The sequence below is a fragment of the Mustela nivalis genome (assembly GCF_964662115.1).
Source record: "Mustela nivalis genome assembly, chromosome: 4".
In the NCBI taxonomy this organism is placed as follows: Eukaryota; Metazoa; Chordata; class Mammalia; order Carnivora; family Mustelidae; genus Mustela; species Mustela nivalis.
Genome location: NC_139023.1, coordinates 107,262,208 through 107,289,689, shown reverse-complemented (window position 1 = coordinate 107,289,689; position 27,482 = coordinate 107,262,208). Strand labels below are relative to the sequence as shown.

At 39.8% G+C, this 27,482-nt stretch overlaps 2 long non-coding RNA genes across 3 annotated transcripts in view; both read left to right on the top strand.

Annotated features, from left to right (window-relative positions):
• LOC309863852 overlaps nt 1-19,483 on the top strand; it is an 88,904-nt gene extending 69,421 nt beyond the window's left edge. The window contains exons 3-4 of one of the 2 annotated variants that reach the window (XR_014311291.1): nt 15,258-15,358; nt 18,849-19,483. This is a non-coding gene — a long non-coding RNA (uncharacterized lncRNA). Of the gene's footprint in view, nt 1-15,257; nt 15,474-18,848 lie in introns of those variants that run through there. The other variant, XR_014311292.1, reaches the window with a different exon arrangement.
• Nucleotides 1-27,482, top strand: part of LOC309863853 — a 199,793-nt gene that overhangs the window by 114,752 nt on the left and 57,559 nt on the right. The window lies entirely within an intron of this gene.

Sequence of the window (27,482 nt, the reverse complement as noted above, 5' to 3'; positions counted from 1 at the left end):
AACCTTCCACACCCCACCACTTCAAACCCCTCAGATTGTTTTCCAGAGTCCATAGTCTCTCATGATTCACCTCCCCTTCCAATTTACCCCGACTCCCTTCTCCTCTCTAACACCCCTTGTCCTCCATGATATTTGTTATGCTCCACAAATAAGTGAAACCATATGATAATTGACTCTCTCTGCTTGACTTATTTCACTCAGCATAATCTCTTCCAGTCCCGTCCATGTTGCTACAAAAGTTGGGTATTCATCCTTTCTGATGGAGGCATAATACTCCATAGTGTATATGGACCACATCTTCCTTATCCATTTGTCCGTTGAAGGGCATCTTGGTTCTTTCCATAGTTTGGTGACCGTGGCCATTGCTGCTATAAACATTGGGGTGCAGATGGCCCTTCTTTTCACGACATCTGTATCTTTGGGGTAAAATACCCAGGAGTGCAATTGCAGGGTCATAGGGAAGTTCTATTTTTAATTATTTGAGGAATCTCCACACTGTTCTCCAAAGAGGCTGTACCAACTTGCATTCCCACCAGCAGTGGAAGAGGGTTCCCCTTTCTCCACATCCTCTCCAACACATGTTGTATCCTGTTTTGTTAATTTTGGCCATTCTAACTGGTGTAAGGTGATATCTCAATGTGGCTTTAATTTGAATCTCCCTGAGGGCTACTGATGATGAACATTTTTTCATGTGTCTGATAGCCATTTGTATGTCTTGATTGGAGAAGTGTCTGTTCATATCTTCTGCCCATTTTTTGATATGTTTGCCTGTTTCGTGTGTGTTGAGTTTGAGGAGTTCATTATAGATCCTGGATATCAACCTTTTGTCTGTACTGTCATTTGCAAATATCTTCTCCCATTCTTTGTTTTTTTGACTGTTTCCTTTGCTGTGCAGAAGCTTTTGATTTTGATGAAGTCCCAAAATTTTATTTTCGCTTTTGTTTCCTTTGCCTTTGGAGACATATCTTGAAAGGAGTTGCTGTGGCTGATATTGAAGAGATTACTGCCTATGTTTTCCTCTAGGATTCTGATGGATTCCTGTCTCACGTTGAGGTCTTTTATCCATTTTGAGTTTATCTTTGTGTACGGTGTAAGAGAATGGTCGAGTTTCATTCTTCTACATATAGCTGTCCAGTTTTCCCCAGCACCATTTATTGAAGAGACTGATTTTTTCCCACTGTATATTTTTTTCCTGTTTTGTTGAAGATTAATTGACCATAGAGTTGAGGGTCCATATCTGGGCTCTCTGTTCCACTGGTCTATGTGTCTGTTTTTATGCCAGTACCATGCTGTCTTGGTGATCACAGCTTTGTAATAAAGCTTGAAATCAGGTAACGTGATGCCCCCAGCTTTATTTTTGTTTTTCAACATTTCCTTAGTGATTCGGAGTCTCTTCTGATTCCATACAAATTTTAGGATTATTTGCTCCAGCTCTTTGAAGAATACTGGTGGAATTTTGATAGGAATGGCATTAAAAGTATAGATTGCTCTAGGCAGTATAGACATTTTAACAATGTTTATTCTTCTGATCCAAGAGCATGGAATGGTCTTCCATCTTTTTGTGTCTTCTTCAATTTCTTTCATGAGTGTTCTGTAGTTCCTCGAGTACAGATCCTTTACCTCTTTGGTTAGGTTTATTCCCAGTTATCTTATGGTTCTTGGTGCTATAGTAAATGGAATCGATTCTCTAATTTCCCTTTCTGTATTTTCATTGTTAGTGTATAAGAAAGCCACTGATTTCTGCACATTGACTTTGTACCCTGCCACGTTGCTGAATTGCTGTATGAGTTCTAGTAGTTTGGGGGTGGAGTCTTTTGGGTTTTCCAATTTGGATACCTTTTATTTCTCTTTGTTGTCTGATTGCTGTTGCTAGGACTTCTAATACTATGTTGAATAAGAGTGGTGAAAGTGGGCATCCTTGTCTTGTTCCTGATCACAACGGGAAGGCTGCAAGCTTTTTCCCATTGAGGATGATATTTGCTGTGGGTCTTTCATAGATAGATTTGATGAGGTTCAGGAATGTTCCCTCTATCCCTATACTTTGAAGCGTTTTAATCAGGAATGGATGCTGGATTTTGTCAAATGCTCTTTCTGCATCAATTGAGAGGACCATGTGGTTCTTCTCTCTTCTCATATTAATTTGTTGTATCACATTGATTGATTTGCGAATGTTGAACCATCCTTGTAGCCCAGGGATGAATCCCACCTGATCAGGGTGGATAATCTTTTTAATGTGCTGTTGGATCCTGTTGGCTATTATCTTGTTGTGAATCTTAGCATCCATATTCATCAGTGATATTGGTCTAAAATTCTCCTTTTTGGTAGGGCCTTTGCCTGGTTTGGGGATCAGGGTAATGCTGGCTTCATAGAAAGAGTCTGGAAGTTTTCCTTCTGCTTCAATTTTTTGAAACAGCTTCAGGAGAATAGGTGTTATTTCCTCTTTGAAGGTTTGGTAGAATTCCCCAGGGAATCTGTCAGGTCCTGAGCTCTTGTTTTTTGGAAGGTTTTTGACCACTGATTCAATCTCGTTATTAGATATCGGTCTATTCAGGTTGTTGATTTCTTCCTGGTTCAATTTTGGTAGTTTATATTTTTCCAGGAATGCATCCATTTCATCTAGGTTGCTAAGCTTATTGGCATATAACTGTTGATGATAACTTCTGATGATTGTTTTTACTTCCTTGGCATTAGTTGTGATCTCTCCCCTTTCATTCATAATTTTATGAATTTGGGCTTTCTCTCTTTTCTTTTGGATTAGTGTGACCAATGGTTTATCAATTTTCTTCGTTCTTTCAAAAAACCAGCTTCTAGTTTCATTGATACGTTCTACTGTATCTCTGGTTTCTACCTCATTGATCTGAGCTCTAATCTTGATGATTTCCCTTCTTATGTGTGGAGTTGGTTTGATTTGTTGTTGATTCTCCAGTTCTTTAAGGTGTAGAGACAGCTGGCGTATTCTGGATTTTTCAATTTTTTTGAGGGAGGCTTGGATGGCTATGTATTTCCCCCCTAGGACAGCCTTTGCTGTATCCCAAGGGTTTGGGACCAAAGTGTCTTCATTCTCATTGGTCTCCATGAATTGTTTCAGTTCTTCTTTGATCTCCTGGTTGATACAAGCATTCTTAAGCAAGGTGGTCTTTAGCTTCCAGGTGTTTGAGTTCCTTGTGATTGAGCTCCAATTTCAAAGCATTGTGATCTGAGAACATGCAGGGAATAATCTCAGTCTTTTGTTATCGGTTGAGTCCTGATTTGTGACCCAGTATGTGGTCTATTCTGGAGAAGGTTCCGTGTGCACTTGAGAAGAATGAGTATTCTGTTGTTTTAGGATGCAATGTTCTGTATATATCTATGAGGTCCATCTGGTCCAATGTGTCATTCAATGCTCTTGTTTCTTTATTGATTTTCTGCTTTGAAGATCTGTCTATTTCTGAGAGAGGCGTGTTAAGATCTCCTACGATTAGTGTATTCATATCAATATGACTCTTTATCTCTATTAACAGTTTTCTTAAGTAATTGACTGCTCCCATATTGGGAGCATAGATATTTACAATTGTTAGATCATCTTGGTGGATATTCCATTTAAGGATTATGTAGTGTCCTTCTGTATCTCTGACTACAGTCTTTCGTTTGAAGTCTAATTTATCTGATATGAGAATCGCTACCCCAGCCTTCTTTTGAGGCCCATTGGCATGAAAGATGCTTCTCCATCCCTTCACTTTCAGTCTGGGTGTATCTTTAGGTTCAAAATGGGTCTCTTGTAGACAACATATGTATGGGTCCTGTCGTTTTATCCAATCTGCAACCCTGTGCCGTTTTATGGGTGCATTTAGGCCATTCACATTGAGAGTAATAATTAATAGATATGTTTTTATTGACATCGAGTTACCTTTGAAGTCTTTCTTTCTGTAGACTGTCTCTATATTTCTGTTCAATGATATTCTTGGGATTTTTCCTCTTTTATAGAACTCCCCTTAATATTTCCTGCAGTGTCGGCTTGGTGGTTGCATAGTCTTTTAAGCCTTGCCAGTCTTGAAAACTCTTTATCTCTCCATCCATTTTGAATGTCAGTCTTGCTGGATAAAGTATTCTTGGTTGCATGTTCTTCTCATTTAGTGCCCTGAATATATCTTGCCAGCCTCTTCTGGCTTGCCAGGTCTCTGTGGACAGGTCTAACGTTATTCTGATGGGCTTCCCTCTGTAAGTAAGGAGCCTCTTTGCCCTGGCGGCTTTCAAGAGATTATACCTACAATTATAATTCCTCAATTTGACTATCAGGTGTCGTGATGTTTTTTTTGGAATGTATAATCTTGGGTGGAGACCGTTCAGCCTCTAGTACCTGAATGCTGGTTCCATTCACGAGATTGGGAAAATTTTCATGAAGGACTTGTTCCACTATATCTTCTAGACTTCTTTCTTTCTCCTCCCTTTCAGGGATTCCAATAATTCTGACGTTGGAACGCTTCATGGCATCATTTATTTCCCTGATTCTGTTTTCATGGTTTCTAAGCTGTTTGTTCCAGGCTTCCTCCTGATCCTTTCTCTCTATCTGTTTTTCTTCCAGATCACTAATTCTATCTTCTGTCTCAGTTACCCTAGCTTTGAGAGAGTTTAGATTAGATTGGAACTCATTGAGAGCATTGTGAACCTCCTCCCTGGTATCTTTAAGCTCCGCCCTAACATTGTGAACATCTTGTCTGGTCGCTTTCAGTTCGGCCCTAATCAATTCTGTTTGGTCATCCATGGCTTTCTCCAACCTAGCTATTGCCTGGATAATTGTTAGCCTGAATTCTCTTTCTGATATATTGTCTATGTTGAAAGCCGTTAGCTCTGTTGCAGAAGGTCCATCCTCTGTATTTTTCTTCTGTTGGGCATTCCTCCTCCTAGTCATTTTGGTGGGAGATGACTGAACAGATGTAGCTGGATGTATCAACTGTAGTGCAGTCAAGGTGCACCCTGGAACACTTCTGAGCAATCAGGATTCCCCACCCAAACGAGAGACAAAAGAAAAGAAAAAGAAAAAGAAAAAAAAGAAAAGAAGAAAATAAAAAGAGAGAGAGAGAGACAGGAAAGAAAGGGAAGATGAAAAAGAAGATGAAAAAGATGGGCCCCAAGGTAAGATTTATGAAGTAGACAAACAAAAAGAGATAAAAAGACTGATACAAGTATATATATATACTTGTATCAGTATATATATATATATATATATATATATATATATATATATGCAAATAAAGAAAGAACCTCGTCAAAAAGAACCACAAGTGTGAAATTTATATGCTATCAGGACAAACACAAAAAACAGAAACACTGGTGGAAGAAGATGGAAGAGTTCTTATAAATTCTCAGTGTGTGCGAGGAAGGTTGTTTTGATTCTTCCTGGATGTATCTTGATATCTTTGTTAAAGGACTCAACTTTCCTAAGATAAAGGGGATTAAAAATTGGTTTACCTATAGGGGTAGTATTGATTGGGGAAAGGGGATTACTTTGAAGTTTAACTCTATATGAATATTAGAGGATAAAAATAAAAAGGAATAAACTAGACTAAACTAAACTAAAATTTTAAAAAAGGAATTCAAAAAATAAAAATGCAAAAGAAAAACATAGCTGTATGTATCAAAAACTTCAGGTTAGAAAGGTATTATGGAATTCGCTGTGATGGTAAATAGGTTAAAAAAATTACCTATGTTTAAAAAAAAAAAAAAAAAGAACCGGAATAGTGGGAACGAGTGAACAATACACGTTTTCCCATGAAGTAGTGGTTGTTCTCTTGTAGTTCTTTTTTGTTTTGTTTTGTTTAGATTATTACTTCATTTTTATTTTTTTTATAAGCATATATTTTTATCCCCAGGGGTACAGGTTTGTGAATCACCAGGTTTACACACTTCACAGCACTCACCAAAGCACATACCCTCCCCAATGTCCATAATCCCACCCCCTTCTCCCAAACCCCTCCCCCCAGCAACCCTCAGTTTGTTTTGTGAGATTAAGAGTCACTTATGGTTTGTCTCCCTCCCAATCCCATCTTGTTTCATTGATTCTTCTTCTACCCACTTAAGCCCACATGTTGCATCACCACTTCCTCATATCAGGGAGATCATATGATAGTTGTCTTTCTCTGCTTGACTTATTTCGCTAAGCATGATACACTCTAGTTCCATCCATGTTGTCGCAAATGGCAAGATTTCATTTCTTTTGATGGCTGCATAGTATTCCATTGTGTATATATACCACATCTTCTTGATCCATTCATCTGTTGATGGACATCTAGGTTCTTTCCATAGTTTGGCTATTGTGGACATTGCTGCTATAAACATTCGGGAGCACGTGCCCCTCTGGATCACTACGTTTGTATCTTTAGAGTAAATACCCAATAGTGCAATTGCTGGGTCATAGGGCAGTTCTATTTTCAACATTTTGAGGAACCTCCATGCTGTTTTCCAGAGTGGCTGCACCAGCTTGCATTTCCACCAACAGTGTAGGAGGGTTCCCCTTTCTCCGCATCCTCGCCAGCATCTGTCATTTCCTGACTTGTTTATTTTAGCCATTCTGACTGGTGTGAGGTGATATCTCATTGTGGTTTTGATTTGTATTTCCCTGATGCCGAGTGATATGGAGCACGTTTTCATGTGTCTGTTGGCCATCTGGATGTCTTCTTTGCAGAAATGTCTGTTCATGTCCTCTGCCCATTTCTTGATTGGATTATTTGTTCTTTGGGTGTTGAGTTTGCTAAGTTCTTTATAGATTCTGGACACTAGTCCTTTATCTGATATGTCGTTTGCAAATATCTTCTCCCATCCTGTCAGTTGTCTTTTGATTTTGTTAACTGTTTCCTTTGCTGTGCAAAAGCTTTTGATCTTGATGAAATCCCAATAGTTCATTTTTGCTCTTGCTTCCCTTGCCTTTGGCGTTGTTCCTAGGAAGATGTTGCTGCGGCTGAGGTCGAAGAGGTTGCTGCCCGTGTTCTCCTCAAGGATTTTGATGGATTCCTTTCTCACATTGAGGTCCTTCATCCATTTGGAGTCTATTTTTGTGTGTGGTGTAAGGAAATGGTCCAATTTCATTTTTCTGCATGTGGCTGTCCAATTTTCCCAGCACCATTTATTGAAGAGGCTGTCTTTTTTCCATTGGACATTCTTTCCTGCTTTGTCGAAGATGAGTTGACCATAGAGTTGAGGGTCTATTTCTGGGCTCTCTATTCTGTTCCATTGATCTATGTGTCTGTTTTTGTGCCAGTACCATGCTGTCTTGATGATGACAGCTTTGTAATAGAGCTTGAAGTCCGTAATTGTGATGCCACCAACATTGGCTTTCTTTTTCAATATCCCTTTGGCTATTCGAGGTCTTTTCTGGTTCCATATAAATTTTAGAATTATTTGTTACATTTCTTTGAAAAAGATGGATGGTACTTTGATAGGAATTGCATTAAATGTGTACATTGCTTTAGGTAGCATAGACATTTTCACAATATTTATTCTTCCTATTATAAGAACATACTATGAACAACTCTACGGCAATAAATTTGACAATTTGGAAGAAATGGATGCATTCCTAGAAACATATAAACTACCACAACTGAACCAGGAAGAAATAGAAAGCCTGAACAGACCCATAACCAGTAAGGAGATTGAAACAGTCATTAAAAATCTCCAAACAAACAAAAGCCCAGGGCCAGACGGCTTCCCGGGGGAATTCTACCAAACATTTTAAGAAGAACTAATTCCTATTCTCCTGAAACTGTTCCAAAAAATAGAAATGGAAGGAAAACTTCCAAACTCATTTTATGAGGCCAGCATCACCTTGATCCCAAAACCAGACAAGGATCCCACCAAAAAAGAGAGCTATAGACCAATATCCTTGATGAACACAGATGCGAAAATACTCAACAAAATACTAGCCAATAGGATTCAACAGTACATTAAAAAGATTATTCACCACGACCAAGTGGGATTTATTCCAGGGCTGCAAGGTTGGTTCAACATCCGCAAATCAGTCAATGTGATACAACACATCAATAAAAGAAAGAACAAGAACCATATGATACTCTCCATAGATGCTGAAAAAGCATTTGACAAAGTACAGCATCCCTTCCTGATCAAAACTCTTCAAAGTGTAGGGATAGAGGGCACATACCTCAATATCATCAAAGCCATCTATGAAAAACCCACCGCAAATATCATTCTCAATGGAGAAAAACTGAAAGCTTTTCAGCTAAGGTCAGGAACATGGCAGGGATGTCCATTATCACCACTGCTATTCAACATAGTACTAGAAGTCCTAGCCTCAGCAATCAGACAACAAAAGGAAATTAAAGGCATCCAAATCGGCAAAGAAGAAGTCAAATTATCACTCTTGTAGTTCTTTTTTGTTTTTTCTTTCTTGGTTTATTTTCTGGGGGAGGGGCCTGCCATGTGGGTTGTCAGTCAATGATGTTTCCTGAGTTAAGTCCTCCCGCCCCCCTCAAGGGGGTGGGCTCTGAGGAAACTGGTTTTTTTTCAGGCTTTTGTAGTTTTAGAGAAAACAAACTGCACCCTTATCTCCCTCTCAGAGAGAAGCCTCAGTCTGGGTGCAGAGCCTAAATAAGTTCCGCCTTGGCAGCTGGCAGAGCAGGTTCCAAGTTGCAGACCCTGGGGGTGCAGGATCTTTTGCTTGTACCTAAAGCCAAGGCAGCGGCGGCTGTCTGGGAGCTCCTGACCGCCAGAGAGGTTCCAAGCAGCAATCGCACACTGAGATTTTGCCGCTGGCCCGGGCTGGGAGTGCCCGGCTTGCGCACACCTCTTTCAGAGGCATCACGCGTCTCAGGGACTGAGAACGGGGCGCTGGTCTGTAAGCACCAGGCTGGGCTTTTGCGCACCTCTGTCAGGGGAGAGTTTGGGGCGCCTGGCTTAGGCTTTGAAACAATGGCGTGGGTCAAAGAGCTAGAACCCACACATTCTCGGGCGTGCTGGTGGCTTAGGGACAAGAGCCGGTTTCTCCGCCGCACTCTCTCTGCCTTAGCGCCACGAGAGGCTGTCCTGGGACCGGGGACTTAAGTCCCTGACCCTAGCTGCCCCGATTCCCACAATCCCCCCCTCCGCGATCCTTTGCTCTTTTGGAGTGCTTTCAACCATTCTCCAAGTTAATGCTGGTCCCCAGACGCAGGGCACTCTCGCTCGTATTGGGGTATTACTTTCCAGCAGGTCGCCTCTGGTGGCTCCCCCCCTGTTTGTTTATCTTCCGATATCAGTCCGCTGTTCCCACTCTGCTTTACCTGCCCACTGGCATCTTCTGCCCCTGTAGAGATCCAGACGTGTGTAATTCTGATCTCAGGCTGATTTCATGGGTGATCGGAGTTCTTTGGTAGGTAATCAGCTCACTTTGGGGTACTGGCTGAAAAGGCGCCTCCTCCTACTCCCCCGCCATCTTGTCCCCCCTCCAATTCCATCAGTCTTAATTACACTTAACAGAATTTTGTACTCTTAGAAATACCTTAACCTCTACTGAAGATTAAATATAAACCAATTGTGAACTATTACAACAGAATTCTTTAGATGGCAAATTTATCAATCAGTTAAGCAGAAAACATGTTTACCAACAGATTTCAAACGCATGACATAGTTCCAGCAACCAGCGCTCTAGCATTTTACCCATTTGGTTTAAAATTTCAGGTTACCAAAGACTTTGAAAGCTACTTTAACAATTACCCATTAAAACTTTGAGACAGACAATTAACCATCAGTTTAGTCATCTCTTTGTTAACACATTTTAACAAATAACACGAGTTTAATTGACCTTAAGTAAAAACTCTGAACTTTCACATTTATTACTTTTAACTCAAAAGACATGTTTATCCTAATTAACCCAACAAACTTAACTTAGTTCAAATACTGATTTACATTCCACGTGGGCCCACTCTGTTTTGAATGTTTACCTGAGACCTGGTTGGGAAGATCTGGAGTGGGGGGCATTAGGTCCAGGGGCTGCTCTTCTTGCTCCTTGACAGTGAAGAGAGAAGGAGTTGTGGTGCATGATCTAGAGGCTAGTCATGCAGGCTGCACACACGTTGGTACAGAAACAGGAGAAGGGGAAAACAGAAGAAATAAAATGCTGCCAGGAGGCAGAGAAAGGATTCCCAGTTTTAGAGCTCATCAGCTCCAAGAGAGAAGCAGATGCCATGCTTTCCCCCAGCAAGGGGAGGGGTTAGGCAGTCTCTGTTGGGCCAGAGAGGGCAAGGAATGTCCCCGAAACAAAGTTGTTTTGGCAGCTGCTTGGGAATATTCCTTAAAGTCTCTGTCTTGAGTTAGACTACCTCCAGTTGGCTCCAGTTATAGCCATTTAAGAGTCAAGAGTTCCTGGGGTGCCTGGGTGGCTCAGTGGGTTAAAGCCTCTGCCTTCAGCTCAGGTCATGATCCCAGGGTCCTGGGATCAAACACTGAATCTGGCTCTCTGCTCCACAGGGAGCCTGCTTCCTCCTCTCTCTCTGCCTGCCTTTCTGCCTACTTGTGATCTCTGTCTGTCAAATAAATAAATAAAATCTAAAAAAAAAAGAGTCAGAGTTCCCTTACTCTCTGTTTGCCCCATTCCTTCAAACACAACAAACAGCACAGCGGACAGCAAAAAGACAAGACAAAGACAACCGTAGGCCCAGCAGTTCTTAACCAGAACCTGCCACTAGTGGGGACTTTCTGATCTTCTGGCTGTCCAGGGGGACTTGAATCCCCGGCCGCCTAGGGGGACTCGAACCCCCGGTGACCACCTGGGGGGACTTGAAACACCTGGCTGTATAGGTGACCACCTAGGTGACCGCCTAAGGGGACTCGAACCCCCTGGTGATCTACCAGTGGAGGGAAGGGGCATCCCCCCATCCTTTCCAGCCCTGGGGAGCATGGCCACGTCCGGCTTCACCCCAGTGGTCTATACCTGGAGCTCCACCCAGACAGACCAACCGATCTCACAGAGCACCTGGAGATCGGCGGATCCCACAGAGTAAAATCTGTTGAGATTTTACCTCAAGGCTTTTCCCAGAAATTCTGATGCTGGCTCAATTCTCGTCATTAATCCCGGATGAGCCCCCATATATTATGCCCCAATAATGGGTCCGTGATTAAAGGAGCAAGACTGATACAAAGCGAAGGTCAAGCAAAGCTTTATTTCACACCAAGCGTCAAGAATCTAATGGAACATTTGGGGACGCACCTCTTACAAGAGAGGGTGACCCTTCTCTGTTTCACAGTCTAGCTTTTAAGGGCAAAGGCCATGCAGTCGGGCCTGGCCACACACAAGTGGCCAATGAGATTGTAACACATACAGGAAACTCCACAGTGATGCTAGGTGACCAATTGAGTTACAATTTACCCTAGCAGACATTTGAACCAGCCTTGATTTGAACCACCTTGATTGGGATTGGCACCCAAAAGGCTCCCAAAGGGCTGGGCCCATACTCCTTGGTAACCAGGGAGATAATATGCACCCCCCCACTGATTGGATGTCTCCACCTGGCCTGACCCACCTTTGTAACTGGGCTTTGTTACCTGAAACTGGTTTCTGGGACTTGTCTCCAAGTAAATCCCCTGGGGGAAGGGGAGCAGGGACAGTTTCTAAATATGTCCTTACACCACTTATTTAAGCTTTGATCTCCACGAGGGAGTTCTTTGGGACAGTGGGCTACTGCAGGCTGTGGATACCGTGGTTTGAGGAGATGGCGTGACCTCTTTATAAACTGACTAAGGGAGGATTCACTATGGTAGAGTGGACAGAAGGAACACTTTGGGAATTTTAAACAGCCTTACTGAGTGCGCCAGCATTGACCATCCCAGATGTTACCAAGCCCTTCCACTTGTATGTGGATGAAAAGGCAGGAGTGGCTGAAGGAGTTTTGACTCAGACTCTGGGGCCTTGGCAAAGGCCAGTAGCCTATCTTAGCAAGAAACTAGATCCAGTAGCGGCTGGGTTCCCTCTTGCCTCCACATAATTGCTGCCATGGCCCTCCTGGTCAAGGATGCAAGTATATTTACAGAAATGGACTAAATTAGACTATAAAGGGGATTGGGCTAATACTAGAACAGGAAAGTTAATTCTTCCTTGAAGATGAGAAGAAATTAGTAAGCCAAATACATCAGGGCACTCATTTGGGGACACACAAGCTTAAAGAGCTTATGGGCACGCAGTTCTAGGTTTCTAAATTAGGGCATATGGCTCAAGATGTGGTTGATAGATGTGCTCAATGTCAGGTGGTAAATGCGGGAAGAACTAGAATGGAAAGAGGGAAAAGAAAAAGAGGTAAGGAACCAGGAATTTATTGGGAAATAGATTTTACAGAGATGAAACCGGGAAAATATGGACACAAGTATATGTTAGTTTTTATAGATACCTTTTTAGGCTGGGTAAAGGCCTTTTCTGCCAAACATGAGATGGCAGGAGTGGTAGCCAAAAAGCTACTAGAGGTTTGGGTTATCTCTTGCGATCAGGTCAGACAACAGCCCTGTATTTGTGAGTTCAATCTCGCAGGCACTGGCCAAAGCCGTGGACGCTAGTTGGGGGCTACATTGTGCCTACTGGCCCCAGCATTCTGGCCATGTAAAAAGAATAAACCAGACTCTTAAAGAGACCTTGACAAGGTTAATTATGGAGACTGGGGGTGGGTGGGTGGATCTCCTTCCCTTAGCCTTCCTCCGGGCGCTATGTATACCCTACTTAAATAAGGTGACCCCATTTGAAATAATGTTCAGAAGACACCCCCTCCCCCCGCTCTGCCCTTGGCTTTAAGAGGTTGCTATAGCAGAAATGACTGATCAGTCTGTACTCCAGTGACTGCAGGCATTACAGTCTGTCTTAAAAAGAGCCCATGCAGGGATCTGGACTACCCACACTGGGACAGAGATGGAAGTGGAGCCACATCCTTACCAACCTGGGGACTTAGTTTGGATACATCGCCACCAAGTGGGAAACTTGGAGCCTCACTGGAAGGGACCTTTTGCTACCATCTCAACCACTCCCACGGTGGCGGAAGTAGAGGGCATCAGGGCCTGGATACACACGGGTCATGTCAAATGAGCCGAGGATGAGGGCACCCTGCAGAGGTGGATGCCGCTGCCAATGGACCCCACCAATTGTGGACAAAAGCTAAGACTCAAAAAACAATGAGTTCATTAAGTTCATTGTTGCTCCTGTTGTTAAGGTATAGGTGAGAGATATAGACAGTTGCAAAATAGAGAAAGGCTTGATATTCAATTTCTAGAAAAAGGGGGGCTCTGTGTAGCCCTAGGAGAGAAATACTGTTTCTGGGTAAATCACATTGGAGTCATTAATACAGTCTAGCTGCTGTTAAAAGGGGGGTATAGAACTGGCTGAAAAGTCAAAGATTTGAATAATCTCCAAAGAAAAGAGGGGAATGTAAGGACCTATTTTAGCCAGAGCACTTATCCAGGTTAAACAATAACCTTGTTGTTTAACCCTTAAACTGTCCCTACCCCCCCTTCTCCCAGGGGATTTACTTAAAAACAAGTCTTGAAAACCAGTCCCAGGTAACAAAGCCCAAATACAAGGGTGGGTCAGGCCAGGCGGAGACATCCGATCTGTGTGGGGGTGCATACTGTCTCCCTAGTTACCAAGGAGTATGTGCCCTGCCCTTTGGGAGTCTTTTGGGAATCAATTCTGACCAAGGTGATAGGCTAATTCAAATATCTACTAGGGTAAATTGTAATTCAGTTGGTCACCTAGCATGACTGTGCAGCTTTCTCTGTGTGTTACAATTTCATTGGCCACCTGTGCATGGCCAGGTCCAACCGCATGGCCTTTGCCCTTAAAAGCGAGTCTGTGAAACAGAGAGGGGTCGCCCTCCCTGTAAGAGGCGTGGCCCTGGCTGGTCAGTCTGATTCTTGATGCTTGGCATGAAATAAAGCTTTGCTTGACCTTCGCTTTGTATCAGTCTCGCTCCTTTAATCATGGACCCATTATTGGGGGACCTAACAGCCTGAAACCAATATAACACTGTATGTTACGTACTCTCTTTGGCAGTGTATGAACTATAATACTGTGTTATTTATATTGGTATTTAAAGAACACAAAATCAGAATAAAAAGTCTTGTGTTCTACAGGATGTGATAAAGCAAACAATCCAAATTTTATGGCGTCTCTTGAAAATAATATATTAATGCTTCTTTCCCTGCATTGTTCTTTGTTCCCTTATTCCACCAATCAATGAAGGCAAAACAGAAGGCTTTTCATGTTCGGGTGCCTGAGTGCCTCAGTCAGTACGTAGATCAATAATCTTGTGTAGAGATAAGTGCTATGAAACTGGGTGTTGGGGTAGCACTTGAGGGTGAGGTGTTTGATACCATGTCAGAGAAGACTTCTTTGTAGAGATGGTAACTACCCTGAGACCTGACTGACCAGAAGGAGGCAGCACTGCAGCATTCTGGGAGGAAAGCATTCTAGGCAAAAAGTTTTCCCTCGATAATTGGTTAGTTTCCTATTTCTTGAGTCAACTTTAAATAACTTCTGTTTTCTCAGAAAATAATTTTTCATCAAGAATTACAAACAGGTGCTTCATAGATAATGACAGGTTCCACCAACAGGTAACTCACTAAGACTTGCTAAGGCCATAGCTAAGGGAGAAAGACACTTAGAATGGATGGAGAAGAGGGACACAGTGAGTGGTAGTTGCAGCCCTGAGATGAAGTGCAGCAATGGAGCCTCTGGTCATCCACCTATCATCTCTTTTCTTAATTTCTCCTCAATAAGAAAGACATGGGAACCACTGAGGAGCTGCTTCTGATCATGCAAAGAGAAAGAGATGTGGTGCAAGGAGTGGACGAGGTGGCTGCAGAGGCGAATTTTTCAGATCTCCTCAAGAGAACCTGCTGTGGGGAGCATAGTAGATGGAAGGCCTCCGGCTGCCACCCCAACAAGTGCTGACATACACTCCCCTCTAAACATTCTGCTTTTAATTCTAGTAAGAGAGTCTGATTCCATTTTTCATGTTTGGCTGCTGACTGCTTTTAAGCCCTTACTCATCTGTTTTCCCTTCATGCCCCACATATTATCAGAAATGCTGCACACTCTCTCCTTTGGTGATGGGGGAAGGTTCACCACATGCCCTGGTCTTTCCTTATCTTGACCCATCCCTTAATCCCAATAAAGGTCAAAGTCAGTCAAAAATGTATTCTCTCAAGCCATTGTTGATCCTGCTTGAAAGTATGCCTGCTCTCCCCAGAAGCCTCATTATGTTAATAATAAATCTTTTCTTTTATTTATTTTTTATTTTTTTATTTATCCACAGGAGAGGTGGGGAATCAGAGAGAGAAGCAGACTCCCTGCTGCACAGGGACCCCCAATGCAGGACTCGATCCTGTGACTCCAGGATCACAACCTGAGCCGAAGGTAGTCCCTTAATCAACTAAGCCACCCAAGCACCCCAATAATAAGTCTTTTCATACCTTATGGACTTTGGGGAAGGTGTGTGCTATGGTGAGTGCTGTGAAGTGTGTAAAACTGGCGATTCACAGACCTGTACCCCTGGGGCTAATAATACATTATATGTTAATAAAAAATAAAAAATTAAAAAAATTCTTTTCATACCTTCTGGGTATACACGTGACATCATCTGTCCATACTTGATGGGATTTTGGGCAAGAAGTCCATCCCATCTCAAAAAGGTGTGTGACTACAGCAGTTCTGCAGCAAGCAACATTTCTCAGCAAGGTCATCACCACTGGGAGATCTTTTCTTGCTTTGGCTTGCTGATTTGTTCTGCTGCCAGCTGGTGAGTACATGCTCTGAGCTGCTGCTTGCTTCCTAGCATGCTTTTTGAACTATGCTGGCAAGCTTATACTTTGAGCTAATGCCTAGTGTTGCATTTGCTGAGTCCTGTGGAGTCTGTCACAGATTTAACTGCCCTGCCCTGAGTCAGAAGCTTTGATAACTTCCATTTGGGGAGAGGATATGAAATTGGAGTCCTCCTTAACCTGACCCTGAATTGTGCATCTTGGCCCAGACCTACCTGTATATCTCAGATTGAATCATGCATTTCAGTTCTAGGATAAGCCATGGCAGATGCTAGGATCAGGGAAATGATTCTTATTCTGTGATGATGACGGTGTATCTCAGCCAGGCGTTGATGCCATTGCATAGAGAACTCAGGAGAAAGACTGATGCTCTGTTCAATGTACGGGCCATTTGGGTGGTTGCTTATGTGGAGGAAGAATAGTCACCATGTGGTATGTGAGGTCCACACTCCTAAAAGAGATCACGCACTAAGACCCTATGCAGCAGCTGTTGCTTACTCCTCTGTCCTTAACAAAGATCCTGTTTCTCAGGGCTATAGGGAAGGATACCCATGGCTTAGCCAAGGTGTCAACTGAACCTTAAGTCAGGGTGTCTTTAACCCCTACAGAGCAGCCATTGTAACGAGCAAGTCCCCTAATCCTAATAATGCAGATTTGAGACTCTGGAGGAAGAAACCTATAAATATCAACAGAATATACAGAATTCCTTCAAAGTATAGCCAATCACAACCAAAAAAGACATCCACAATTTGACCTGATTAGAAATCTAAAATTCCTAAAAAGTTTATACAACAGAAAATAATGCCAAAAGGTTTTTGTGCCTGTATAATGTGGGTTCTAAATTAACATCTACTGAGATGCACCACATGGCAAACTTTTCTGAACTTAAAACTAGAGCTTGGGGCGCCTGGGTGGCTCAGTGGGTTAAAGCCTTTGCCTTCAGCTCAGGTCATGATCCCAGGGTCCTGGAATTGAGCCCCACATCCGGCTCTCTGCTTAGCAGGGAGCCTGCTTCCTCCTCTCTCTCTCTCTCTCTGCCTGCCTCTCTGCCTACTTATGATCTCTGTCTGTCAAATAAATAAATAAAATCTTAAAAAAAACACTAGAGCTCAAGGTGGATTGTACTGAATTTAAATTAAACAAGGTTCCTTATTCATGGGGATCTCACTAAATTGAAATAAAACACACCCTATTCTCTTAGGAGAGTTGGCAAATATAAAACAGATGAAATTTAAGTATTTTTCATTTTAACCATCAGAGCTATTATTTTGTGTAAATTTCCCATGGTTATATAGCTCCTTGTCCTCAAATATCTCTTGGGTATGGAGGTATCAGGCATAGACACTCTGGCCTAACAAGTAAGAAATTAAATTAAATTAAATCTTTGGTACTTATAATTGCCCTGACAAAATAACCTTTTATACCCCTACTTGAAATACTTATTATGGCACATATATAAATTAAAGCAGGGCTTTTAAGGATTGAAACCCATTATAAAAGACCTATGTAGAGAAAGGATGATTATTCCCTCTATTTCTATATTTAATAGTTCCATTTGGCCTACTCTCAAATCTGGCAGGAATGAGTGGGTTTTCATGGCAGATTACTACAACCTGAATGCTGTGGGCATACCCGTTTAGGTCCTTGTACCAATATCATTGAAATTAAAGACTACATGCAGTTAGTAACTGGAAGATATTTTGGTCTTATAGATTTGACTAGTGCATTCTGTTCCATGCCATTTCAACAGCCTATTAGTTGTGGTTTACCTTCCCCTTTGAAGGGACACAATATCCCTTTATTAGCCTTGAGCTGTCTATTCTATCTTTAATAGTCCTGCCATTGCTCACAATCCCTGTAGGTAAATCCTTTTTTTTTTTTTTTTTTTTTGAAGATTTTATTTGAGAGAGAGAGAGAGAAAGAGTACAAGTAGGGAGAGAAGCAGAGGTAGAGGGAGAAGCAGACTCCTCGCTGAGCAGGGAGCCCTATGTAGGACTCGATGCTAGGACCCTGGGATCACGACCTAAGCTGAAGGCAGATGCTTATCTGACTGAACCACCAAGGCGCCCCCTGCAAATTCTTACCTACACCCACCTTTCTCTAGGAACCTGGGTATGGTATTACATTAATGACATTCTCCTCTGAGATTCATTTGAGATACTAATTAAGGATATCCAAATATTCACCGATTTGCACACAAAGAGGAATGGGTCATTGCCCCATGTATAGTAACAGGCCCCACCACTTCAGTAACATTTTTGGGTGTTATTTGATCAGTCAAGGGCCTCTCCATCCCTCATACTGTCAAGAAAGAGTTACTGATCCTTTCAGTACCCATAATCTTAAAACAAGCTGAACATTTTTTAGGCCATTTTGGACTTTAGAGGCAATATATTTCTCATTCACAAGTTTTGTTTAAGCTAATTTACACTGTTACTTGAAAAATCAGCCCACTTTGAATAGGACTCTCCAGAGCAAAGCTCTAGAATCTGTTCAAATTGTAGTATAAAAGGCATTTCCATCAATGCCCAATAAGACTCCTTTTACAGAGGCCTTAACCTCCTTTCTTGCCTCCTGGAGTCTCTGGTCTGCCTGTGATGGCCATAAATTGTTCACCACCCTAACCAGCCTCAAGCTGCAGGCCACACAATATACTATAATGGTTTACGTAATAGTGTCTCCTGGTACAAGAGACTGCCCTCTTAAATCCCATACTGTATGCCATTAGGGTGATAACTGCTGGCCACATACTATTTTCTTTTGGGAAATTTTTAGAGGCCCTGGGTCTATGAACTTCCATACCAAATTGCCTATTAAGCCTGTGTCAAGGAAGCAGTACCCTACAAACATGGGATGACCTCTAATTCCTCCTTGCTAAAATGAAAATAAGCATTAATGCAGGATGGAGCCAGATCTGGGTCCTCTGACATATGCCACCTGCAAGAGGGGATGGTGGTCTATCCTTAGTCCCTTGACAAATGTCATGGTGATGGGGGAATTCATCCAACTCCTGGACCTCTTGGCTACATGGGGAGCCCCTAGGAATCAACTGAATGAACAGCAAAAGGAGTTTGTTCATTTTGCAGATGGCTGTGCCGCCACCATCACACATACGGAGCTCCAAGGAGAGCTGTTGACTTTCATTTTGTACACTGAACATCCCTGTGAAGGATGGAACTCAAGGGTCAGCACAATTGGCTGAACTTCAGTCATCTTTGTAACAGAGGATGTCCTGGGTAGCAGTTGGCTCCATGTGCACTTTCTTACAGATTTGCATGCTCTTGTCAATGATGTGACCATCTGGCCTGACTAGTGGCAGCAACTATTCCTTATCCAAGGTTGCTTCCTCTGAGGAAAAGGACTGTGATAATTTTCTGCCTCACGGATGTGCAAAAATATAAATCAAGGCCCCATATGGATGTTTATATGCTAAAGCCATATGAAGGACTTATCCAGACATTCCTTATCACCCAGGTTTACAGACATTATTGGTAGTAACCAAATCACTGATTTCTCTTCTTATAATACACAATATTAGGCTCTTGGAAGAGGGTAGTCGGTAGAAATTTTACCTCTCTTACCAGCCTCAGACTTTCTGGCCATATAGAATTCCGTAATGACTTAAGTTCAAATTCAACTAGATTAAATGACAGAAGCCCTATGGAACTCTTACTTTAGCCTAACACCTTAACCACTGTAAAAGCCAAAGATAATTACTGCAACTTGCTCTCTTGTGTCATTTTTGGTCCTGGTTGAAAGTCTGCTCTCTTCCTGCCAGAAAACCTTATTACATGAGTAATAAAATTTTTCAGTTTCTCTTTGGTGTATGGCATCATTAGTCTCATCATTTTACCTATTAAGATATGAACAAAAACAACCAGTTACAATTTGGCTACTTTTCCATTTTTAGTCAAAATTTTAATTTTTATATGGATTGCTGCACACTTTGCTAATTAATATCTGAAGGGAAGAGTGATATTTTGACATACTTATATACCTATATACCTATATTTTGGATACTAAAACCCTTTATCGGATATGTCATTTGCAAATATCTTTTCCCATTCTGTAGGTTGCTTTTGAGTTTTGTTGATTGTTTCTTCCATTGTGCAGAGGCTTTTTATTTTACCATAGTCTCAATAGTTTATTTTTGCTCTTGTTTCCCTTGCCTCAGGAGACATATCTAGAAAGAAGTTGTTATGGCCCATGTCAAAGAATTTATTGCCTGTGTTCTCCTCTAGGATTTTTTTGGCTTCAGGTGTCACATTCAGGACTTTAATCCATTTTGAATTTGGTTTTGTGTGTTGTGAAAGTGGTCCAGTTTCATTCTTTTGCATGTTGCTGTCCTGTTTTCCAATACCTTTTGTTGAAGAGACTTTTTCCGATTGGATTTTTTCCCCTTCTTTGTCAAAGATTAATTGACCATATAATCGTGGGTTTATTTCTTGATTTTCTATTCTGTACTGTTGTGCCAGTACCTGTACTGCTTTGATCATTACAACGTTGTAATGTAGCTTGAAGTCCGGAATTGTGGTGGCTACAGCTTTGATTTTCTTTTTCAAGATTGCTTTGGCTACTTGGGTTTTTTGTGGTTCCACAGAAATTTGAAAATTGTTTGTTTTAGCTCTGTGAAAAATGCTGTTGGTATTTTGATAGGGATTTCTTTAAATATGTGGACTCCTCTGGGTAGTATAGACATTTTAACAATATTTATTTTTCCAATACATGACCATGGGATATCTTTCCATATTTTTGTGTGTGCCATCTTCAGTTTCTTCTATCAGTGTTTTATAGTTTTCAGAGTTCAGATTTTTTTTTTGACATTTTGGTTAAGTTTATTCCTAGATATTTTGTTCTTTTTGGTGTAATAATAAGTGGTATTATTTTCTTTATTTCACTTTCTCCTGCTTCACTATTCGTTTATAGGGATGCAACAGATTTCTGTACATTGATTTTGTATCCATTACTGAATTAATTTATCAGTTCTAGTAGTTACTTTTTTGTGACATCTTTAGGGCTTTTTTTATATATAGTGTCATGTCATTTGCAAATAGAGTTTTACTTCTTCCTTACCAGTTTGGATGTCTTTTATATCTTTTTGTTGTCGTCTGCTGCGGCTAGGACTTCCAGTACTACGTTGAATAGAAGGGGTGAGAGTGGACATCCTTGTCTTTTTCCTGACCTTAGGGGAAAAAAATCTCAGTTTTTTACCATTGAGTATGATGTTGGCTGTGAATTCTTCATATAAAGCATTTACTAGGGTTAGGTATGTTCCCTCTAGACCTGAGTTGCAGAGTGTTGTGGGTTTTTTTGTTTTGTTTTGTTTTTGTACTGAATGGATGTACATTGTGAAATGCTTTTTCTGCATCTAGTGAAATGATCATATGTTTTTGTATTGATGTGATATATCATGTTGATTATGTTCTGAATGTTGACCCACTCTTGCATCCCAGAAGTAAATCCCACTATACTCTCTAGCTCTATCCATGTTGTTGCAAATGGCTAGTTTCATTCTTTTTTTACAACTGAATGTGTGTGTGTGTGTGTGTGTGTGTGTGTGTGTGTGTGTGTGTGTGATCTTCTTTATCCATCCATCTGTTGATAGACATTTGCCTCAGCCATCTTTCAGAGCTTTAAGACTTCTGAAGGGATAGATCTCACTTTTCGTGTCAAGGGGTATCTCATCTTCTTAAGTTCACCATTCTTGGTGAGTATATATTTGAGACAATTTGTAAAAGTCTCTTCAGTGAACAACCTCTCCTCTCTCAGAGATCTTATTTGAGATTGTGGGGTTCTCCCTTCTCTAGCTGGCTTCTCTTGATCTCACACCATGAAGAACATAGGTAAAGCTAAGCTTCAAATTAGCCATCACATTAGGTAGAATAAACCTCAGAGTAACTTCATAGTATTAGGAAAGCAGTGATAGAAAAATAATGCCAAATGCCCTTCTACAAGCCCTTACTTCTGTTTTCTCCCCTTACTATATTGGGAGTTACAAAACCACCTAGTTTTCCTCTGAAGTTAGGCTTGGAGGTTCCTCCAAGGTTTGCAAGAGATCCTCCTAGGAAATGGATATTAAAGCAATGCACATACAATGCACACACACAATGTACATACACAATGCACATGCACATACATACATTTACATAGAGTTCTGGTCAGCCTTTCACTCAGGAGAAAAGCTAATGGGGAAGCATATTAGCCTACACAAGAAAAACATCTACCTATAATCAGCTTAGTCATTCATTCTTGAACTAGAATGCACTGCACATAAAATACATAACTAGCAGCATATATATATATATATATATATATATATATATATATACACACAATGGAGTATTATGCAGCTATTAAAAAGAATGAAATCTTGTCATTTACAACATGCATGGATCTAGAGGGTATTATACTAATAAAATAAGTCAGTCACAGAAAGGCAAACACCATATGATTTCACTCATATGTGGAGTTTAAAAAACAAAACAAATGAACAAAGAAAAAAATAGACAAACCAAGAAACAGACTCTTAACTATAGAGAACAAACAAACTGTAGAGAACAAACTGGAGGTGGGTGGGTGAAATAGGTGAAGGGAATTAAGACTATACTTATCTTGATGAGCGCTGAGTAATGTATAGAACTGTTGCATCACTATATTGTGCACCTGAAACTAATATAATACTATCTGTTAATTATACTGGAATTAAATAAATAAACTTTTAAATAATCTTTTAAATTTAAATTTAATAATCTTTTAAAAATACATATCTAGCAGTATCATTTATAAGAAACAATAATACACACACACACACAAGGTACATCAAATAGAAGACTGAGTTTTTAATAACCTAATGTATGTGCTTAGAGAGGATACAGATGGTATTAATTTTTTGAAACAGGAGGATGCTATGAAAGGGGAACAAAGAAGAAATCATTCTTGGAAAGTTAAAACATGACTTATAAATGACAAAATAATAATTATGATGGTGATGAAAATCCTTGAAAATCATCTAGTAAAGGGAAAAAAAAAACAAACAAAGCCCCTAGAAATTATGACAGGATAAAAATTAAGGGGAGCAACAAGGATATTAGGCAACTAATTGTAATTTTAAAGAGAGAAGAAACAAAAAGTCAGAAATTATAAAGAAATAGAGTATTTCTCAGATCTGAAGGTATAGAATACTTAAAAAAAAAAAACCTCATAAAGTATTCAAAACAGTTAACAATTTGTATGTAGAAAGAAAGTGGTGAGAGTGGACATCCTTGCCTTGTTCCTGACTTTAGGGGAAAAGTGCTCAGTTTTCCCCCATTGAGTATGATGTTAGCTGTGGGCTTTTCATATATGGCCTTTATTATTTTGAGATTTATTCCCTCTAAAGCTATTGTGTTGAGGGTTTTTTTTTAAATCATGAATGGATGTTGTACTTTGTCAAAAGCTTTTTCCTATATATATTTCTGCATCTCTTGAAATGATCATGTGGTTTTTATTCTTTCTGTTATTGATGTGATATAGCACATTGATTGATTTGTGAATATTGAGCCACCTTCACATCTTAGGAATAAATCCCAATAGAGTGTGGTGAATAATTTTTTTGTTGGATTCTGTTTGCTATTATTTTGTTGCGGAATTTTGCACTTATATTCACCAGAGATACTGGCCTATAGTTCTCTTCTTTATGTGGTATCTCTATCTAGTTTTGATATTAGAATAATGTTGACCTCACAGAATGATTTACGAAGTTTTTTTCCTGTTCTATTTTTTGGAAAAGTTTGAGAAGATCAGGGATTAACTTTTCTTTAAATATTTGGTAGAAGGGTGTCTGGATGGTGCAGCTGGTTGGGCATCCGACTCTTGGTTTTGGCTTATTTTGTTATCCCAGGGTTGTGAGATCCAGCACTGCATCTGGCTCTGGACTCTGGGCTCAAAGGAAGTCTGCTTAAGATTCTCTCTGTCGGGAATCCTGGGTGGCTTTGTTGGTTAAGCTACTGCCTTTGGCTCAGGTCGTGATCCCAGAGTCCTGGCTCTCACCTCTATGGGGAGTTCGCTTCTCCCTTTGACTTATTTCTCTCATGCTCTTTCTCTCTCTCTCTCTCTTTCTCTCAAATGAATAAATAAAATCTTAAAAGAAAAAAAAAAGATTCTCTTTCTCCCTCTCCCACTGCCTTTCCCCATTGCATGCAGTCTCTCTCAAATAAATAAATAAATCTTTAAAATATTTGGTAGAATTCATCTGTGAAGCTGTCTGGTTCTGGACTTTTTTGTTGACCATTTTTTGATTACTGATTAAATTTGATTTCTGGTAATGGGTGTCTTCAAATTTTCTATTTCTACCTCTTTCAGTTTTTGTAGGTTATATGTTTCTTGGAATGTACTCATTTCTTCTAGAGGCCAAATTTGTTGGCATACAATTTTTCATAATATTCTCTTACAATCTTTTGTATTTTTGTGGTCAGTCATTTCTTCTCTTTCTTTTCTGATTTTGAGATTTTTTTCTTTTTCATGAGTCTTATGAGAAGTTTATCAATTTTGTCAATTTTTTCAAAGAGCTGGCTTCTAGTTTCTTGAGCTATTCTATTTTTTTTTAAATTTCTGTATCATTTATTTCTGCTCTAATCTTTATTATTTCCTTCCATATGCTGGTTTTGAGTTTTGTTTGTTCTTTTCTAGCTCCTCTAGGTTACGTTTTTTTTTGTTTGTTTTTTTAATAAAATAAACTTTTCATTGACATGTAAGAAACATACAGAAAAACTCACAAACCTTTAGTATGCAGCTTGAAGAATTATCACCAAGTGAACACTTTCATAGAATCATCCAGGTCAAGAAGTGAAGCACTTCATTATCATCTCAAGGGCCCACCTTGCACACTTTCTCAACCACTAATTTCTGCCTAAAGATAACCAGTATATTGATACCTAGTCATAAATGAGTTTCATCTGTTTTTTAAATTTATGAAAATACACTATATATTCTTTTGTATCTGGGGTCTTTTGTTTAACACCAGTTTGCGAGATTCATTAAAGTAATTGTTCTAGTGTAGTTCATTTATTTTCCTTCCCGTATAGTCTTCCATTCTGTAAATATACCATAATTAATTTGTCTGTTCTACAACTGATAAACATTTGGGCTGTTACTAGATTGAAAATACCATGGATAATGCTACTTTGGGAACATGTTAGTGCCTACCTTTTGGCACATATACTTCTTAAATTTTCTATTCTAGAGTCTGTCATTTCAATGCTTTCATTAATAACATCAAATCCATGAATCACATTAGTATGTTAGCAAAGTCAAGATTCAAAAAGCTGTTAATGTGTTGCAATAACTGGCCTGAACTAATGAAGTTAAATGTAACAGGGATAAATGTAAAGCTTTACATTTAGCTTTAATGTACATATAAGATTGCCTTGTTTATTTGAGATTTTTCTTGCTTGAGGTAGGCCTGTACTGCTACCAAGTTCCTTTTTAGAACCACTGTTGTTGTATCCCAAAGATTTTCAACCACTTGTTTTCCTTTTCATTTGTTTCCATGTAATTTTTTACTTCTTCTTCGATTTTCTGGTTGACCCATTCATTGTTTAATAGCATGTTATTTAACTTTTGTATATTTGTGTTCTTTCTAGATTTTTTTCTTGTGATCGATCTCTAGTTTCATAGCACTGTGTCAGAAAAGATGCATGATGTGACTTTGATCTCTATATTTTTTGAGACTTGTTTTGTGGCCAATATGTGATTTATTTTGGAGAATGATCCATGTGCACTTGAAATGAATTTGCATTCTGCTCTTTTAGAATGGAATATTCTGTATATACCTGTTGAATCCATCTGGCCTAGAGTGTAATTCAAATTCACTCTTTCCTTGTTGATTTTCTTTGGGATAATCTGTCCATTGATGTTAAGTGTGGTGTTAAGTTCCCCTACTCTTTTTGTGTTTTTATCATTTAGTTCCTTTTTGTTTGTTCTTAACAGTTTTATGTATTTGCGTGCTCCCATGTTTGGTGCATACACATTTATAGTTGTTATATCTTCTTGGATTGTCTCTTTTATGATTATATTGTGTCCTTCTTTGTCTCTTGTTACAGTCTATTTTTATCCTGTGTAAGTATTGCTACCTTGGCTTTCTTTAGACATCCATATGCATGAAACATTTCTCCATTCCCTCACTTTCAATCTGCATGTGTCTTTAGGTCGGAACTGAGTCTCTTGTTGGCAGCATATAGATGGCTCTTGCTTTTTTATCCATTTGGTCACCCTATATCTTTCAATTGGAGCATTTATTCCATTTACATTGAAGTAATTATTAATAGGTATGTGTTTATTGCCATTTTGTTACTTGATTTGTGGCTGTTTTTGTATTTCTTCTCTTATCCCTTCATCTCTTGCTCTTTTTTCAGTTTGCTGGCTTTCTTAGGGATATACTTGGATTCCTTTCTCTCTCTCTCTCTCTTTCCTTTTGCATACCTGTTACCAGTTTTTGATTTGTTACCATTATGTTTGTATATAACATCTTCTGCATATAGCCATATATATTGAGTTGATGTTTGCTTACATATGAACCCATTCTTTACTCCCCCTCCCCACCATGTTTTAGTTATATGGTGTCAAACTTTACACCCTTTTATTCTGTGATTTCCCTCACTGATTTTTTCAGATATACTTATTTATATTCACTGCTTTTGTGTTTCTTACTTTTTTTTTTTTTTTAAATATTTCTTGTGGTTTTTCCTTTCCACTCAATGAGTTCACTTTAACATTTTGTAGGACTGGTTTAGTGGTAATGAACTCCTTTAGTTTTTGTTTGTCTCAGACACTCCTTATCTTTCCTTCTATTCTGAATGATAGTCTTACTGGATAGAATACTCTTAGTTGCAGGTTTTTGTCTTTCAGCACTATGAATATATTGTGCCTCTCTCTTCTGTCCAACAAAGTTTCTGCTAGAAAATCTGCTTATAGCTTTATGGGGTTTCCCATGTTTGTAACTATATCTTCACTTGTTGATTTTAAAATTTTCTCTTTATCCCTACTCCTTGCAATTTTAATTACTATGTGTCTTGGTGTGGATGTCTTTGGGTTGATTTTGTTGGGGGAATCTCTATATTTTCTGCATCTGGATATCTATTTCCTTCCTCAGATTTGGGAAGCTTTCAGCTATTATTTCTTCAAATAAATATTCTGCCCAATTTCTCCTCTTTTCTCCTCCTGGGATTCCTATAATGCAAATGTTGTTGTTTTTGTTTTTGTTTTTTAAAATATTTTATTTAACAGGCAGAGATCACAAGTAGGCAGAGAGGCAGGCAGAGAGAGAGGAGGAAGCAGGCTCTCTCAGAGGCTTTAACCCACTGAGCCACCCAGGTGCCCCAAATGTTTTTATTCTTCAAGGTGTTGTTGAAGTCCCTTAATCTACTTGCATTTTTAAAATTATTCTTTCGTCTTTCTCCTGTACAACTTGATTGCTTTCCATTACTTTGTTTTCTAGGTCACTGATCCATTCTTCTGCTTCCTTTAGCTTATTTTTAATTTCAGTGATTGAGTTCTTCATCACTGATTGGTTCTTTTTAATTTTTTCTTTCTCTTTGTTGAGGGTTTCACTGAGGTCCTCCACTCTTTTTTCAAGTTCAGTGACTATCCTTATGACCATTACTTTAAATTCTCTAACAGACTTATTAGTTATCTCCACTTTGTTTAGCTCTCTTGCTGTGATTTTATCCTATTCTTTCCTTTGG